The sequence below is a fragment of the Triticum urartu genome, chromosome 7A (genome assembly GCF_056163025.1).
Source record: "Triticum urartu cultivar PI428250 chromosome 7A, HENAU_Tu73, whole genome shotgun sequence".
NCBI lineage: Eukaryota > Viridiplantae > Streptophyta > Magnoliopsida > Poales > Poaceae > Triticum > Triticum urartu.
In genome coordinates, this window is record NC_141879.1 from 172,243,432 (window position 1) to 172,255,853 (window position 12,422).

Consider the following 12,422-nt stretch of genomic DNA (forward strand, 5'->3'; position numbering starts at 1 on the left):
ATGCAGTCCGTTGCTTTTATTTCTTCCACATCACAAGATCATATAAAGCTTATTTTCTCCGCACTAATAAATCATACATATTTAGAGAGCAATTTTTATTGCTTGCAACAATGACAACTTACCTGAAGGATCTTACTCAATCCATAGGTAGGTATGGTGGACTCTTGTGACGTCCTCGATTTAATCGTACACTAATCATGGACGCAAATGTGTACGATCAAGATCAAGGACTCACGGGAAGATATCACAACACAACTCTACAAATAAAATAAGTCATACAAGCATCAAATTACAAGCCAGGGGCCTCGAGGGCTCGAATACAAGAGCTCGATCATAGACGAGTCAGCGGAAGCAACAATATCTGAGTACAGACATAAGTTAAACAAGTTTGCCTTAAGAAGGCTAGCACAAACTAGGATACAGATCGAAAGAGGCGCAGGCCTCCTGCCTGGGATCCTCCTAACTACTCCTGGTCGTCGTCAGCGGGCAGCACGTAGTAGTAGGCACCTCCGGTGTAGTAGGAGTCGTCGTCGACGGTGGCGTCTGGCTCCTGGGCTCCAACATCTGGTTGCGACAACCAGGTAGAAGGGATAGAGGGAAAAGAAGGAGAAAGCAACCGTGAGTACTCATCCAAAGTACTCGCAAGCAAGGAGCTACACTACATATGTATGCATTGGTATCAACTGGAATAAGGCTATTATATGTGGACTGGACTGCAGAAAGCCGGAATAAGAGGGGGATAGCTAGTCCTTTCGAAGACTACGCTTCTGGCAGCCTCCGTCTTGCAGCATGTAGAAGAGAGTAGACTGAAGTCCTCCAAGTAGCATCGCATAGCATAATCCTAACCGATGATCCTCCCCTCGTCGCCCTGTGAGAGAGCGATCACCGGTTGTATCTGGCACTTGGAAGGGTGTGTTTATTGAGTATCCGGTTCTAGTTGTCATAAGGTCAAGGTACAACTCCAAGTCGTCTTGTTACCGAAGATCACGGCTATTCGAATAGATTAACTTCCCTGCAGGGGTGCACCACATACCCCAACACGCTCGATCCCATTTGGCCGGACACACTTTCCTGGGTCATGCCCGGCCTCGGAAGATCAACACGTCGCAGCCCCACCTAGACCAACAGAGAGGTCAGCACGCCGGTCTAAACCTAAGCGCCCAGGGGTCTGGGCCCATCGCCCTTAGCACACCTGCACGTTGCGAACGCGGCCGAAAGCAGACCGAGCCTAGTGGCCTTCCAGTCCAATCCGGCGCGCGCCACTCAGTCGCTGACGTCACAAAGGCTTCGGCTGATACCACGACGCCGGGATACCCATAACTACTCCCGCGTAGATGGTTAGTGCGTATAGACCAAATGGCCAGACTCAGATCAAATACCCAGATCTCGTTAAGCATGTTAAGTATCCGCGAACGCCGACCAGGGCCAGGCCCACCTCTCTCCTAGGTGGTCGGAACCTGCCCTGTTGCTCCACCTCAAAGATCCACTCGCGGGTGCTCCTACGAGCCGACCCGTCTTTAATCACCACATGTATCATGTACAAAGTATATATTATATACCCGTGATCAACTCCCGAGTGATCACGGCCCGATAGTATAGCATGGCAGACGGACAAGGATGTAGGGCCACTGATGATAAACTAGCATCCTATACTAAGCATTAGGATTGCAGGTAAAACTAACAACAGTAGTAGCAAGGACAGGCTATGCATCAGTATAGGATTAACGGGAAGCAGTAACATGCTACACTACTCTAATGCAAGCAGTATAGAGAAGAGTAGGCGATATCTGGTGATCAAAGGGGGGGCTTGCCTGGTTGCTCTGGCAAGAGAGAGGGGTCGTCTGTGACGTAGTCGACCACAGGGGCATCAGCATCGTCACGGGGTCTACCGAAGAGAAGAGGGGGGAGAAACAATAAATATATAAGCAAGCATATGCATAGTGATGCATGACAAGACAAGTAACGACGTTAGAGGTGCCCTAATCGCGGTAGTAGGTGATACCGGTGAAGGGGGATAACATCCGGGAAAGTATCCCCGGTGTTTCATGTTTCTGGACAGATGAACTGAAGGTGAAATGTTGCAGGTTCACTATGATAGGGACGCGTGGCAGACGAACAGGCTGCGTATCCGGATTCTTCTCATCGTCCTGAGCAACTTTCATGTTGAAAATAATTTAATCCGAGTTACGGATTAAAAGATATGATTTTCTACAGATTTAATTCATTTTCTGTTTTTAATTATTTATTTAAATTAATTCGAAAATGAATTAATGACATCAGCATGATGACGTCAGCAGTCAACTAGGTTGACTGGGTCAAACTGACATGTGGGTCCAGTGGGACCCACCTGTCATACTCTGTTTAGGTTAATTAGGTCTTAGTTAAACTAAGTACTATTTAATTAAACTAACTAGTTAATTAGATTAATTAAACATGATTAATTAACTTAATTAATTCACTTATTGATTAATTAATTAATGTAATTATTATTTATTTATTTATTTATTTTTAATTCTCTCTTTTTTTAATAAAGTTCTGGGGGATGGGGCCCCCTTGTCATAGATACAGGGGGCGGGCCCAGTTGTCTGTGGCCCCCTGGGCTTAGTGGTTATGGGCGAGCAAAGGGGCGGGGCGCCCGAACGGCGCGAGCCCGAGGGGGCTGGGCGCGCACGGCGCACGCCGACGCCGGCAGCCAGGGCAAGGGAAGGCGGCGGAGGGGTGGAACTGGAGCGGGAGGCCGTCGTAGATGGCCGCGGTGGCCGACGGGGTCGCCGCGGGTGACCTCGAGTAGAGACGGCGAGCGGGGTGACGTGCACGCGCGAGGTGAAGCAGCGGGCGACTGGAATAGGGGCGGAGCCGTGAGTCCGGCGAGCTGCAGCAGTGCTGGGCACGGACGGCGAAGGATGGCGGTGGCGGGGCGCAGTGGGACGACACAGGGCGACGGTGGTCGTGAGCGGGAGCAGGGTGACGCGGGCACGGCTGGGAGGAGGGGCCGCGCGCGGTGGCACGGCAGAACGCGTGCAGCGCCATGGGGTTACGGGCTCCAGCGAGCTCGAGCGACAGCAGGGGAGAGAGGAGGAGAGGCAGTGCCTCATTTGTGGTGCAGGGAATCGGCAGCGTGCTCGAGGAGGAGGACGAGGAGGCGACGACGGCTGTGGGCGGCTCCACCGAAGCAATGGCGGGACGAAGCAGCGATGGTGTGCGGCGGCGGCGTCGAGCCGAGGAGGAGGCCGTGGCACAGGCGCGAGGGCGGGGGTTCATCACCGGCGGGCGGCTCGTCCATCGCAGCAGGGTCGTCGGGCGACGTGGGGCCCGAACACGACGCCCTGCGGAGCCAGGGCGGCGGCGGGGCACAGGGCGAGGGCGCGGGCACCGGGCGGCGTCCTGTCGCGGGGCGGCGGTGTTGGGGGCTGCGGCGACCGGGCGTTGGCCCGATCTCGATCTCGTTCGAGATGGGGGAAAGGGGATCGTGGGGAGTGGGGTGCGAGTGGTGGCGTGGTGGGCTAGGGTTCAGGGGATGGGGGGATAATGGGGGGGCGGGTGGGTTGGCCCGGTGGGGCTGTGGCCTGCTGGGCCCGAGCCCGGTGGGGGGGGGGGTAGTTCTCCTTTTTTTTGTTTTTATCTTTTCTTTTATTTACTTTCTTGTACTGTTTTATTTCTAGTTTCTTTTATTTTTAGATTTATAAAAATTATAACTAGTACCTAAATTTGTATTTATAAACAATCTACTGTTAGATTAAATCTTAACCCATAATAAAATAGTTTTAATATTTTTATAAAATTCAATAGGCATTTGTTTAATTGTTTTCACTACTGTTTTAATTATTTTAGAGCCCTTAAACATTTTATCAAGGTTTGGTTTCTCCACCACAATTATCTATACAATAATTGGTTCACCCCGAACATTTTTGTTTCAATGTTTGAAAACTTTTATTGTATGCCATATTTGGAATTTGAATTTTGAACCGGTTTTTGAACTAACGAGGGATTAGCAGCAGTAACTGAGGTGACGTGGCATCATTAGCGGAGGTTCACTGTAGCTTAATTATCCGGGCGTCACAATTCTCCTCCACTACAAGAAATCTTGTCCCGAGATTTAAGAGGGGAGTAAGGGGAAAGTTCTTGTTACTATATTCTAACGAATCTTCTCGGTCTTGGTTGCTCTTCTCGAAGAGGTCGATCCATAGCATTGATGTCTTCATTCCTATGCATCAATGCATCATGATGAAGTTGTCGTCCTTCCTTCAGGATCTTCACCGGACTTAGGAAGGATAAGAGGGAGAAAACTCTATAAGGATGGATTCTAACAAAATTGAGCATCGGACGGTTAACTCAGGGGAAGAAGCATAAGTATCTCTCGAATTGAAACTTAAGAAGTTATCGAGAGCAAAGTAAGAAGGTACCATGAGTAGTTTCAAACGGATAGGCAATCGTTCGATGTCTGAAACAACATGCGAATCGGGTCCAGAGCAACGAGATTGAGTATTGCGTCTGTTACCAGAATAGATCACTAGGACGGTGGCCCGTGAATTACATACGAGGCCACGAGTGAGGAATAACTTTGGGAACAGGGGGTGTACAGGAGAGTCAGGTTTCGATCTTGTGGAACTGTGGGTTATGGGCCCACCATGTGGTTTAAAAGTAGGAGGAGCGGTGACATCTTGCATGGTCATGATAGCAAGGCATGTCAGAGGGTAGCCTGTCGATTATGTCGACAACAGTGTCGGTACCAAGGGCGAGGGACAAAGAGAACCATTTTCCTGCTCGTTGAACGAGGCGGACCAATAGGCAAAGTTCTCGTCCATCGGTGGTTATCGGAATGCCATCAACAATAGTAACAGGCTCTTACTGACAGAACTGTACACCGAGGGGTTTACATAAGTAGGAGAATATTACTGCTTAGAACATATAGATCACAAGAAAGGTTAAACCAAATAATGGAAAGGAAAATGTGTTTAAACACATATATCGGGGGTATATCCTCCCCAAGGACAAGCAGAGCATGATATCCAAGACATGATATAAAGTAGAAAACCTTTTAGGTAAGGGGGAGGAATCTCATGATATTACCCATACAACGGTGTTAGGATAAATGATAAATAAAATTTAGCATCGTGCTTCAAATGTTCCTATTGAAAATCGGAGTACCATTGACATGCTTCGAGATAGCATTGACAAGGTCATCAGGTGAAGATCAGACTTTGGAAACACAAAGGATCCATCAAGAATAACTTGTAGAATAAGTCTTACCATTTCCTCATGGAAGACTAGATAACCTTGCTAAAAGTAAACTATAACAATAGGTCCTCCGGCCAGGCGTGCTAGGCATGACTTCACCTTACCGGGTCATATAACGACCAATGTTATAACTCTTGGAAATATGTTCCGACCATCATATCTGACCGAGATTCAGATCTGATTGGGGTCGGGATAACTCGGACTCAGGATGCCTGAGAAGAAAGGTGCAACACAAATTGTTGAGACGACATTGTAAGATTCTCGGGAATTGAACTGTGGAAGCAAGTTCCGAATCATGAGTTCATTATTAAATCAAGGATAGAATGAGGAGGTGGCTGATGGAATCAGCGACAATTCATCGAGATTAACAAAAGATGGATTTCCACAATTAAGTGAACAAGGAGATAACATTTGTCAGATCAAATGATATAAGTAAGTATGCTCACAGAAAACATACACAATTAAACATTGGTTGAAAGGTGCGCCCAAAATATGGGTTGGGTTGCACGACCAATGTCAGAATGGTGATTCAATAATCAATAGTCTAAGAACGAACGGCCGACCATTAACTTCAAAGCAATAGGGTTGCTAGAAGTGCAGAATCCAAACAACACCGTTCACTTGTTGGTACCCCGGTTGGAATCAACACGAGGACCAAGAAAGAATGGTGATGGTGAGAAGTATCACGATACCAAGAATTCTTAAGAGGTGGTGAAATTCTCACAACATTCTTGACATAAAAGATGGTAATACTCCAAGGTAAAGGAGAACAAATGCTGGATAGCAAGGATCTCAAGGTATAACACAAAACACGAACAAGTTTGTGTTGAACGGAAGGCAAACGAGTGGTCGATGATAACACAAATCATCGAGGGCAAGGATGGTATTTCTCATCAGGAATTCAATAGATATCCTTGAGGAGCTCGAAATGTTGATGATGATCATGACAATTTCTGTCGAGAGGTTTCATGGAGATGTAATCGGTCGGCGATGACATCAAGTCAAACGAATGATGAAGCGAAAGGTTATTGGAACCATGGGTACGACACAAACTTGAAATCAAGTTTATTGTTTGAGGTGAAACGATAAGACAAGGAAGATCGACGTAAGCTTAGCCCATTGTCGAAATTGTGCTCCGGAAAGAAGGACCAGGTAGCACAGTTAAAATTTGGCACGATAATGATATAGTCGAGTAGGCTCGGAATGACGTGATTGAGTTCAAACTCATACTTAAAGAAGATTACTAAGAGTTGTTGAACCGTAGTGTGGACTCGGTTCAGTTATCGGTGTCTTTGAGTGTTTAATAACTTAGAGCCCATGAAAAATTGGGAATCAATGAGAATGTAGCACTTGATGAAGAACTCATAAGAAGTTATGCAGTTCCGTGATAACCTTGAGATACCAGGGGGTAATACTCGATGGCAAATCAAAGTAGAGGTTGGACTGGGGTATTACCCCGTAGAAGACAAGTGCTTAAACTTGCACGAGAAATGTTATTTAAAGGAGAACATGGTCGGAACCATGATTGAAAAAGGCCAGATCCCAGATATAATATGAACTTATACCAAGGGAGTAATTAATTTAAGAGAAGCTTTAATAATAAGATCTACATCGTGTCCATGGGCATGAACACAAAGTTCAAGGTCGACTCCCACTTCTTCAATGCATAACCTTACATTTACCTCCCCTTTTTGAAGTTGTAGTGTTGAAAAGTTATCTGACGAAGCGTCAGCAGGGTATAACCCGCATAACTTTCGAGGTCACACAAATTAAGGAAGGCATAGGTTCAACCCGTCAGGGTATCGTGGAAACATATACCACAAGCTTTGAGAGTAAATATTACCAGCTCGAAAGCAGAGCATGGTTGGCAAAAGGAGAGGATACAAATTACCAAAGGCATTATGTATCGGAGAAAGAACTCACAAGGTGATTAATTATGAAGGACATGGTCGGATAATAATCCAACAGTGGATATGGTGATCCACAATGGAGCTGATGTGAGTATCGATACCCAATCAGAGGAAGAAAGAATGCAAATGCATCGTTTTACAGAACATCTGAATAATTCAACGTTTAAATAACAAAGGAATTATGATTTTCAAATCAAGGGATCAGGAGCAAACGCTCTGATCAAGGACGAACAAGTTGAATAGACTTAGGGGTACAATCGATGGAAATCTGATTGGCCGAGGACCAACTCACGTTTTAAATGACATCTGAGCTGGAAGGGTGAATTCTATGATCTGAGTGAGGATTGCGAGCTTCGCAACATATTGAGTCAATGGACTCAAAATGATATTGACAAGGTTGCCAATAAGATTACTATACTTATGGGATTAACCATAATGCAAGCAAGCAAGAATTTCAGGAGCAATAGGTTGCTCAGGATTTTCGGAAGACCGAATGGTATTTCGAAGAATTTTGTGAACTGCATGAATATCTGGGGATGAGCGGATACTCGATAAATGCGAGTAATTATCCGTAGTGGTATGCATGTGGCAAAGAACTGCAAGGCGGTAGGCACAAAGTATTCTCGGGGTATCTTATAATAACAAGATCGACTGGGAATAAAAGTAAGCACGACAGGTGTAAGTATTTATCCATACGGATATTTCGGTGGAAGGGAATTGCAAAAGCAACGGGCACAAGGTCTCGAGAGAATATCGGAGAGTATCTTCGAAATCTTCTGGTGCAGCCGGCGATCATCTGGACTGAAGGGCTCTCCGGGAGAAAGTAATTTCGAGAACCTAAAGTTAGATTTTAGTAAAAATCGTTTAACCCGAATAGAAGAGGGTTCAGAATCCCGGAGTAAAGATCGAGGAGTAAAAGATCCTAATACCACCCAATGGCGACGTGGGCCCATAGGCCACACAGCCATGTTAGTAAAGGTTTTGCAATGACTAGACTCAACTTCGGCCAAGGAGTTGGAAAGGGGATTCCTACAGGCAGTCGGCTCTGATACCAACTTGTGACGCCCCTGATTTAATCGTACACTAATCATGCACGCAAATGTGTACGATCAAGATCAAGGACTCACGGGAAGATATCACAACACAACTCTACAAATAAAATAAGTCATACAAGCATCATATTACAAGCCAGGGGCCTCGAGGGCTCGAATACAAGAGCTCGATCATAGACGAGTCAGCGGAAGCAACAATATCTGAGTACAGACATAAGTTAAACAAGTTTGCCTTAAGAAGGCTAGCACAAACTAGGATACAGATCGAAAGAGGCGCAGGCCTCCTGCCTGGGATCCTCCTAACTACTCCTGGTCGTCGTCAGCGGGCAGCACGTAGTAGTAGGCACCTCCGGTGTAGTAGGAGTCGTCGTCGATGGTGGCGTCTGGCTCCTGGGCTCCAACATCTGGTTGCGACAACCAGGTAGAAGGGATAGAGGGAAAAGAAGGAGAAAGCAACCGTGAGTACTCATCCAAAGTACTCGCAAGCAAGGAGCTACACTACATATGTATGCATTGGTATCAACTGGAATAAGGCTATTATATGTGGACTGGACTGCAGAAAGCCGGAATAAGAGGGGGATAGCTAGTCCTTTCGAAGACTACGCTTCTGGCAGCCTCCGTCTTGCAGCATGTAGAAGAGAGTAGACTGAAGTCCTCCAAGTAGCATCGCATAGCATAATCCTAACCGATGATCCTCCCCTCGTCGCCCTGTGAGAGAGCGATCACCGGTTGTATCTGGCACTTGGAAGGGTGTGTTTATTGAGTATCCGGTTCTAGTTGTCATAAGGTCAAGGTACAACTCCAAGTCGTCTTGTTACCGAAGATCACGGCTATTCGAATAGATTAACTTCCCTGCAGGGGTGCACCACATACCCCAACACGCTCGATCCCATTTGGCCGGACACACTTTCCTGGGTCATGCCCGGCCTCGGAAGATCAACACGTCGCAGCCCCACCTAGACCAACAGAGAGGTCAGCACGCCAGTCTAAACCTAAGCGCCCAGGGGTCTGGGCCCATCGCCCTTAGCACACCTGCACGTTGCGAACGCGGCCGAAAGCAGACCTAGCCTAGTGGCCTTCTAGTCCAATCTGGCGCGCGCCACTCAGTCGCTGACGTCACGAAGGCTTCGGCTGATACCACGACGCCGGGATACCCATAACTACTCCCGCGTAGATGGTTAGTGTGTATAGACCAAATGGCCAGACTTAGATCAAATACCCAGATCTCGTTAAGCGTGTTAAGTATCCGCGAACACCGACCAGGGCCAGGCCCACCTCTCTCCTAGGTGGTCGGAACCTGCCCTGTCGCTCCACCTCAAAGATCCACTCGCGGGTGCTCCTACGAGCCGACCCGTCTTTAATCACCACATGTATCATGTACAAAGTATATAGTATATACCCGTGATCAACTCCCGAGTGATCATGGCCCGATAGTATAGCATGGCAGACGGACAAGGATGTAGGGCCACTGATGATAAACTAGCATCCTATACTAAGCATTAGGATTGCAGGTAAAAGTAACAACAATAGTAGCAAGGACAGGCTATGCATCAGTATAGGATTAACGGGAAGCAGTAACATGCTACACTACTCTAATGCAAGCAGTATAGAGAAGAGTAGGCGATATCTGGTGATCAAAGGGGGGGCTTGCCTGGTTGCTCTGGCAAGAGAGAGGGGTCGCCTGTGACGTAGTCGACCACAGGGGCATCAGCATCGTCACGGGGCTACCGAAGAGAAGAGGGGGGAGAAACAATAAATATATAAGCAAGCATATGCATAGTGATGCATGACATGACAAGTAACGACGTTAGAGGTGCCCTAATCGCGGTAGTAGGTGATACCGGTGAAGGGGGATAACATCCGGGAAAGTATCCCCGGTGTTTCATGTTTCTGGACAGATGAACCGAAGGTGAAATGTTGCAGGTTCACTATGCTAGGGACGCGTGGCAGACGAACGGGCTGCGTATCCGGATTCGTCTCATCGTCCTGAGCAACTTTCATGTTGAAAATAATTTAATCCGAGTTACGGATTAAAAGATATGATTTTCTAAAGATTTAAATCATTTTCTGATTTTAATTATTTATTTAAATTAATTCGAAAATGAATTAATGACATCAGCATGATGACGTCAGCAGTCAACTGGGTTGACTGGGTCAAACTGACATGTGGGTCCAGTGGGACCCACCTGTCATACTCTGTTTAGGTTAATTAGGTCTTAGTTAAACTAAGTACTATTTAATTAAACTAACTAGTTAATTAGATTATTTAAACATGATTAATTAACTTAATTAATTCACTTATTGATTAATTAATTAATGTAATTATTATTTATTTATTTATTTATTTATTTTTAATTATCTCTTTTTTTAATAAAGTTCTGGGGGATGGGGCCCCCTTGTCATAGATACAGGGGGCGGGCCCAGTTGTCTGTGGCCCCCCGGGCTTAGCGGTTATGGGCGAGCAAAGGGGCGGGGCGCCCGAACGGCGCGAGCCCGAGGGGGCTGGGCGCGCACGGCGCACGCCGACGCCGGCAGCCAGGGCAAGGGAAGGCGGCGGAGGGGTGGAACTGGAGCGGGAGGCCATCGTAGATGGCCACGGTGGCCGACGGGGTCGCCGCGGGCGACCTCGAGTAGAGACGGCGAGCGGGGTGACTTGCACGCGCGAGGAGAAGCAGCGGGCGACTGGAATAGGGGCGGAGCCGCGAGTCCGGCGAGCTGCAGCAGTGCTGGGCACAGACGACGAAGGATGGCGGTGGCGGGGCGCAGTGGGACGACACAGGGCGACGGTGGTCGTGAGCGGGAGCAGGGCGACGCGGGCACGGTTGGGAGGAGGGGCCGCGCGCGGTGGCACGGCAGAACGCGTGCAGCGCCATGGGGTTACGGGCTCCAGCGAGCTCGAGCGACAGCAGGGGAGAGAGGAGGAGAGGCAGTGCCTCACTTGTGGTGCAGGGAATCGGCAGCGTGCTCGAGGAGGAGGACGAGGAGGCGACGACGGCTGTGGGCGGCTCCGGCGAAGCAGTGGCGGGACGAAGCAGCGATGGTGTGCGGCGGCGGTGTCGAGGCGAGGAGGAGGCCGTGGCACAGGCGCGAGGGCGGGGGTTCATCGCCGGCGGGCGGCTCGTCCATCGCAGCAGGGTTGTCGGGCGACATGGGGCCCGAACACGACGCCCTGCGGAGCCAGGGCGGCGGCGGGGCACAGGGCGAGGGCGCGGGCACCGGGCGGCGTCCTGTCGCGGGGCGGCGGTGTTGGGGGCGGCGGCGACCGGGCGTTGGCCCGATCTCGATCTCGTTCAAGATGGGGGAAAGGGGATCGTGGGGAGTGGGGGTGCGAGTGGTGGCGTGGTGGGCTAGGGTTCAGGGGATGGGGGGATAATGGGGGGGCGGGTGGGTTGGCCCGGTGGGGCTGTGGCCTGCTGGGCCCGAGCCCGGTGGGGGGGGGGGTAGTTCTCCTTTTTTTTGTTTTTATCTTTTCTTTTATTTACTTTCTTGTACTGTTTTATTTCTAGTTTCTTTTATTTTTAGATTTATAAAAATTATAACTAGTACCTAAATTTGTATTTATAAACAATCTACTGTTAGATTAAATCTTAACCCATAATAAAATAGTTTTAATATTTTTATAAAATTCAATAGGCATTTGTTTAATTGTTTTCACTACTGTTTTAATTATTTTAGAGCCCTTAAACATTTTTATCAAGGTTTGGTTTCTCCACCACAATTATCTATACAATAATTGGTTCACCCCGAACATTTTTGTTTCAATGTTTGAAAACTTTTATTGTATGCCATATTTGGAATTTGAATTTTGAACCGGTTTTTGAACTAACGAGGGATTAGCAGCAGTAACTGAGGTGACGTGGCATCATTAGCGGAGGTTCACTGTAGCTTAATTATCCGGGCGTCACAACTCTCATGGCAAAACTGGGTTTAAGGATATTTGGAAGCACAAGTAGTATCTCTACTTGGTGCAAAGAATTTGGCTATCATGAGAGGGAAAGGCAAGCTCAACATGTTGGATGACCCATGACAATTTAATTTATTTCGGATGTAAGAAAACATAACCCATTACGTTGTCTTCCTTGTCCAACATCAACTCTTTAGCATGTCATATTTTAATGAGTGGTCACAATCATAAAAGATGTCCAAGATAGTATATTTATATGTGAAAACCTCTCGTTCTTTATTACTTCCTATTAATTGCAACAATGACCAAAATTATGTT